Source organism: Monodelphis domestica, chromosome 1 (assembly GCF_027887165.1).
Source record: "Monodelphis domestica isolate mMonDom1 chromosome 1, mMonDom1.pri, whole genome shotgun sequence".
In the NCBI taxonomy this organism is placed as follows: domain Eukaryota; kingdom Metazoa; phylum Chordata; class Mammalia; order Didelphimorphia; family Didelphidae; genus Monodelphis; species Monodelphis domestica.
Window position 1 is genome coordinate 240,009,581 of NC_077227.1, and position 6,907 is coordinate 240,016,487.

The 6,907-nt window shown below is 37.6% G+C and overlaps 1 long non-coding RNA gene across 1 annotated transcript; it reads right to left on the reverse strand.

Moving 5' to 3' along the window:
• Nucleotides 1-228: 228 nt before the first annotated feature.
• Nucleotides 229-3,773, reverse strand: LOC103098989 (uncharacterized). The gene is made up of 3 exons (XR_008914950.1): nt 3,687-3,773; nt 3,287-3,378; nt 229-791 (listed from the first exon to the last, which is right to left on the reverse strand). It is a non-coding gene; the product is annotated as an uncharacterized LOC103098989 (long non-coding RNA).
• Between the last annotated feature and the right edge of the window lie 3,134 nt (nt 3,774-6,907).

Below are 6,907 nucleotides of genomic sequence, written 5' to 3' on the forward strand. Positions count from 1 at the left end.
GTACAATAATAGCAAAAATTTATGATAATTAACTATGGATGATTAATTATTATCAGTAATGCAAAGATCCAGGACAGTCCAAAAATACTTATGATGAAAAAGACTATCCACCACCAGAAAAGAAACTGATGGAGTCTGCATGCAGATAATATTATATTCACTTAATATTCACATAATATTATTTTCACTTCATTTCTTCCAATAATTTCCCTCTAGTGTAAGTGATATGTAGATACATATCTTTCATAGAATGATGAAATGGAAATACATATTTCCATTTATATTAATTAATTATATATATTAATATATAATAACATATATACAACCTACATCATATTACCTTCAGATTGGCGTTGGGAGGAAGGGAGAAAATATGGTTCAACAATGTCAGAAAACAATTATTAAAACTATATTGACATTCATTTTAAAATTAAAAACGAAATTACAAATGAGAACATGTGTCACCATTATCACTCATGGCCTTTTATCCAGATAACAAAAACATCAACAATAAAAAAGCATTGCCCAAATATCAGGATTCCTGATATGCATGATCTTTATGTTTTTCCTTATGAAAATTAAGAAAATGTCCTCATCCCTTTTACATCTTAATAAGTAATGCCACATGATCTATACCTAGACAATTCAGTGATCTTTAAAGAGACACTATAACAGAAAACAAATCAATGTATTGTTTTTATTACATTTAATGTGTTGTTCTTCATTTTATTTCAATTCATTCTAACAGATATTCCTTGAAGATTCATAATATGCAAGTTCTGTACTTTTATCTAGGAGAGATACAAAAATAGAAGGCACTATCCTAGTTTCTCAAGAACTACAATCTTTCTTGGTTTGAGAGTTGAGTTACAGATTTTAATAAAAAGAAACAAGGGTCTCATTAAGCAAAAGAGAAGTAAGAAGGGGACCAACCTTGACATACTTTAAGGGAGTTACCACAGACAGTGGCAGCCTAAGTAAGGAAAGGTAGAGTTGGATATACAGAGGATATAGGCATAGAAATATACTTGAACCCATTATGCTACTATGGTAGATGGAACCTGTTCCCTTCTTGACGTGTACATCTTTGTTAGATTTTACTTCTTGGGGTGGGTAAATTTGAAGCCATATTGAACCTAGGAAGAAATGTGGGATAGTCTCTCTTCCCATTCAACTGGTTACCCTGAGTTGTGAGATCAGTAGCATCAGGAGCATACCTCCATATAGTGAACCTCAGAAACTCAGATTTCAACAACCTGGACATATCTCAAAGTACATTGCATTGGCAATCTGACCACCAGAATTCCAGAGACTTTTTTCCCTTCTATAAAAGAGTGGGTTTGATGAAATAATCCCTAAAGTCCCTTCTAGCCCTCAATCCCAACTCAATTTTAATTTCAGTAGTATTGGACAAATTTTCCTCTGTAACCTTTGGCCAGTCATTTCTCTACGGCTTCAATTACTTACTTTTAAATAAACTGAATTAGATAATGGATATTTACCTTTTCATTCTGGCAAATCATATGGACCCACCCATTCTATACATACACAAGAATATATAAATGTGTATATAAATGAGATGTGAATTTTCAGTTCAAGGTATGGAAAATTAATATTAAATTATAATAATCTTTACATGAAACTTTTCTTAAACCTCAGACTGTAAAGGTCAGTCAGCTTCCAACATAAAATAATTTGCTTCCAAATTTCAAGGCATCTCGCTGCACTGGCTTTTATTAGAGGCAGGGTAGATATCTATTCCTAATTTATCTCTAATTATTAACTCTTTTAGGTAAGAAAAGTCAGCAAACCCTAGTGGCCAGGTTGGAAAAGGAAAGGGTATGTGAGTAGTCAGATGGTGAGAAGAGAGAATAGGTTGGCATCCCTCCTCTTAAGAACAAAGACCCACCTCTTCCTATAATGAAGTAATAAGGGAGGAGCTGAGGTTTCTATGTCTACCTCTTTAGTGGCTATTTTCTAATCAGAGATGTCTTGGGATGTCCAGAAGAGGAACTGGGTGGTGAGGTCACAAGAGTTATATGTTGGCCTGCCAAAAGGAGTTTTCTCTCTTTTGCTCAACTCTTTCAACCAGCTCCCTCTCTTTTGCATATATTTGGATTATAGAAGGAATTAATTGGCTAGTCTAGATTGTCTGGAAAGTTTGATTAATAAATTAACTTAAAGTTAAGAAACATCAACTCTTGAGAATTTTAATCATTATAAAAGTTAATGAAAAGAAATATTATCATTTTTGTCACTCAGATTCACAGATTTTACAATCCCCTAAATATATCCATAAGCCCCTTGAGGGTCAGAGGATCCCAAGTTAAGAATTCCTGGATCGAATGAATTTCTAAGGTGTCTTCCAGCTCATAATATTATCATAAAACTAGAGCATCTTCTCCTTTTCTTTTGTGAGATTGACTTCTACCCCTTCTAGAACCCCTTCTTTAAATGTATTTTTGCTACAGTAGCTACCTCTCCATTCAAGTAATCAGGTTTCTTGGATTAAAAAAATATATAGCATTTATATAGTACTTTAAGATTTGAAAAATGCTTTACAAATATCTCATTTTATCCTCACAACATTTTGGAAGGTAGATGTTATCTTTAGTTCCATTTTACAGATAAGGAAAATGAGGTACACAGAGGTGAAATGGTTTGCCCAGATCATATTGCTAGTAAGTACCTGAGGCTAGACTTGAACTTAGGTCTTTGTGAATCTATATGCAGTACTCTGTCTGATGTAATAACTGTGTGTGAAGGATTTATTGAGGGGACTTTGATCATGAGGAAAGGATCAAAGCTTTGGTGTCCCCTGTAGTCAGACAGAAAAGTCAGCAATTGAGGTATGGAACAATGAGGCAGGCTGGATCACCCAGGAAGCCTCTCAGGAAAAGGAGAAAAGGCTACCATTGGCTCATGAGGACTGAAGTTTGAAAGTCATTAGGAGGAAAGTTTGATGAGGTGAGACTAGATTTTACTCTCTCATCTGTGTTGATGCTGATTGGACACCAGGGGGGCTGCAGAACAAGCTAAATGGAATATCTAGATTAGGGTAAATCTTCCCTAAAAGTAATCTACCTCCTTTCTCTCTCATCCTTCTCCCCTGCTTTTTCCCTGATTAAATAAAATCATTAAGTCTATGACAAGACTCTCATTTTAATCATAACTATGTCGGTGATCCTAAGTGGGAAAGGCAAAAGAACAAATGATATTAGGTCTTAGGTCTTTTTTTAAAAATCAATAGTAATTATTTGAAAAAAAAAAGAATAATAGTCAATACCTTCCCAACAGAAGCTTCTGGCCTTTATCTTTGAAATGTTTGTTTCTTCTCATGAGGTGGTTGTCCGCCTTCCCATCATTAACTGGGAACCCCTTTTCAGAATCAAAAATTTCAATGAATGATGACGCCCTATAACTATAAGCCACTGGATTTGTTTTCCCCTAGACCACCCTCACCCACATCCCACTTGCCCCACCCTTTACCCCAGACAAGAGGGAGGAAGCACTCCCAGTGGGCTGCTGGACAGGGGGGCAGATGCTGAGAGGCGCATGTGAAGAGGGGGAGGGGAGTGGCCCAAGCACTGGGCTTCCCTCCAGCTCTACTCCTCTCTAGCTATGTGCCACACTGACCTACGTTCCCCTCGAATTTAGCTCCTCTCCAACCCCACCCTGGGAATCACCTTCACCACAGACTCCACAGGTGGCCAACTGCTCTATTATTTCAGGCAGTATGTGAGTCCCCCTCCCCCGCAACAGTCTAACCCCAGCCTCGGCAGGGAGGAAGCTCTCCCATTGGCTGCTGGGCAGAAGGGTGGGTCACGTGGTTAATGTTCTCAGGCTCATAGAGAGGAGGGGGGAGCATCTTAATCCTGAGACCTTTTGGCTTTTTAGTAATGAAATCTGGTGGGTGTCTGTAGCTGTGCCCACAGAGAGGGCTCCGAGTGCCCTTTTGGCACCCATGCCATAGGTTCCTCATCACAAGGATAGACTATCTTACTCGTCTTTGGAGGAGAAAATAAACACCATCTTTACAGAGGAAAGGGTAGAAAGAAGCATGTGCCTACCCCAAATGATTCTTAAGAGCAGTTAGTTAAACTTTCAATGTGAGCATTTTTACCTAGGAAATAGGCAAATGCTAAAAATTGATTTTTTTTTGATTGCCAAGGCTTAAGAAAATAGTTGAGAAAATGATAATGGTACAAATTATATTTAAGTGTGTCCACAGTACTCCCCCAAAACTAGTTAAACATTGGCCAGCATACCTCTAAATGGAAGGAAGCATGGGATGAATTATTTATTGTTCTTTTCCAAGTCAATTAGTACACATAACCAAGATCTAATCATCCTTGGGCAAAAATGCTGACCTTTTTTTTTCTTTTTCCTTTTTTGCCTTCTGTTTCCTGGGGTCCTTATCACACCTGGAAGACCATGAAGATCCAGTTAACATTGTAGCCATCCCTGATTAATGTTTTAGACTGATAATAGGCATCAGCTAGATCTGATGTATTAAAGCAACTGGTAAAGCTTTTTCTGATGAAGATGTTTATCTTTCCTTTGGAAGAAGACTGATGACATGAGAAGTTAAGGTCTTGATTTGTGCATTCATTGGATTTAAGTGAAGCAATGAGTCTCACTCTTTCTTCCAGAGTCCCTGAAGTCCAGTGGCAAGAAAAAAAGTTAATAAGACTGGTGATGGCCTAGGTGGCAGTGAATAACCATGGCATCTTTGATGTCTGACCAAGATAGAATGCTCCAGAGCACCTGTTTCAGTTGTTTTCTTGACTCTTGGAGCAAATTGTTCTCATCTATCCATTTCACAGAGTAAAGTCTTCACATGCTTAGAGTAGATACCTCCCTAACTCACTGATAGGTCTGAGGACTGTTGGTTATCCTCACCTTGCTTTACATTTGACCTAGATACTTTTACCTACATATGGCTGCTGTACTTGCTGTATTGTATCTTCTTAGACACCACAGCTTAGAGTTCCGTAAAAGGTGGACACCAAGAGGGGATTAGAAGCCCTAAGAAGGACTTGGCAAGCTTTCACACCAGAGGTTCTAGCTCTCCTTACACATCATACTGAATGTGTTCATAAAGGAATTTCTGCAAAAAAAGGCAGCTAGGCCAATGTATATGAATTCATATTCTCTGTTTTAGGGGAGGATGAGAGAAGAGGAGTGATCTTGCAGGAGCCTTCAAATCATACACATAGGTATCTGTCCATTTTACCCATACCTGGGGCTACAGCTAAGATCCTCTTACATAAACAGTATAACAGAGTTGAGTGATTTGTTGGTTAAATGGAAATATTTCCTAGTAAATTCTGCGAAAAAGATTGGAGTGGAGAAAGGGATTTACAAAACTGATTGAGCCCTTTTCATGTCTTGACTTTTCTCTAATAGCCCTCCCTCTGTGATAAAAAGCATCCTTCTCAAATTCAATCCTTTAAACCTTTTTCCTCACACTTCTTTATTGCTGTCTACTTTTCCATTCCCTACTGCAGGGCTATTGGTTTCTTAGCAGCAATTCTGATGTGGAATCACTTACCTGCAAGCTTAACCAGCAAATTTAAAGTGTTTTGAATTTTGTGTCCTAATTTAATATGTTTATACTAAATGACAGATGCAAATGACCTTGAAATAGATCTAGAAATAGAAGAAGAAAAATACATCTTTGCAGCTTTTCCTCTTCCTTAAAAGCATATAACACTCCACCAATTCTTTATTCAACAAACTCCAGTGGTTCTCTATTACATCCTGGGTGAAATATAAATCCCTATTCTACTTTTAAAGCCCTTCATTATCTCTCCCTTCCCTACCTTTCTAGTCTTATAGTTACTCTCCTCCATGTACTCTGTAATCCAGTGATACTAACCTTTTTGCTTTTCCTCCCACAGGACAACTCTATCTCCTGACTGTATTTTCACTGACTGTATCCCATGCCCCAAACTCTGTCCCTCCTCTTCTCTTCCTCGTAATTTTCCTGGGTTCCTTCAATTCAAATCAATAAACCTTTATTAAGTGCCTGCTATGTGTCAGGCACTGTGCTAAGTGCTTCCTGCAAGTCTAAAACAGGTTCTCTTCCAATAAAAAAGCTTTTTTCAGTCCTAATCTCATTGACTTCCCTTTGAGATTACTCCTAATTTATTCTTTGTATGTTTTTTAAATACAATTTTAATACAAACCTGATTTTCTAATATCCTGTTCTCCTATGAGCTCCTTGAGAGCTGATAATGTTTGCTGTTTGCTTTTTTTGACTTCCTTTGTATTCCCATCATGTAGCCTAGTTCCTGGAACATAGCAGGAATTAATAAGTGCTAGTTGACTGACTATTCAGCGATGTAAATGAGGTAGGAAATTTTGGACATGTTGAGTTAAGGAAAGATGAAAGATCTAGGTATCAAGATGCTTCTTGTCCAGCTGTCTCTTGCCATGCTTATCTATCATTGTTTCTTCTTCTGCTTTTGATGCTATGGACTAGATTTCCAGAGGCCAGGCTTTAGAGTAGCTAAGACACTTAAGGTTGGAAGTCATGCCCGTGGGTTGTGTTCTTATTTGTAATATAGTGATATTTTGTTGTCAGTCATTTCAGTCATGTCTCCATTTGGAGTTTTCTTAGCAAATATCCTGGAGTAGTTTGCCATTTTCTTCTTCAAACTCAATTTTCAGATGAGGAAACTGAGGCAATTGGAATTAAATGACTTGTCCAGAGAAACACAGCTAGTAAGAGACTAAGGCCAGATTTTAACTCAGGAAAATGAGTCTTCCCTACTGCAGGCCTGCTACTAGCTGCTCATTATTTAATTTAATTATTTTATAATATTTAGCTCATATCAATTATTCATTACCTTCACCATGGCATTTCCCCTGCTATGCTGATACTTTCTTTCCACTCTTTGCT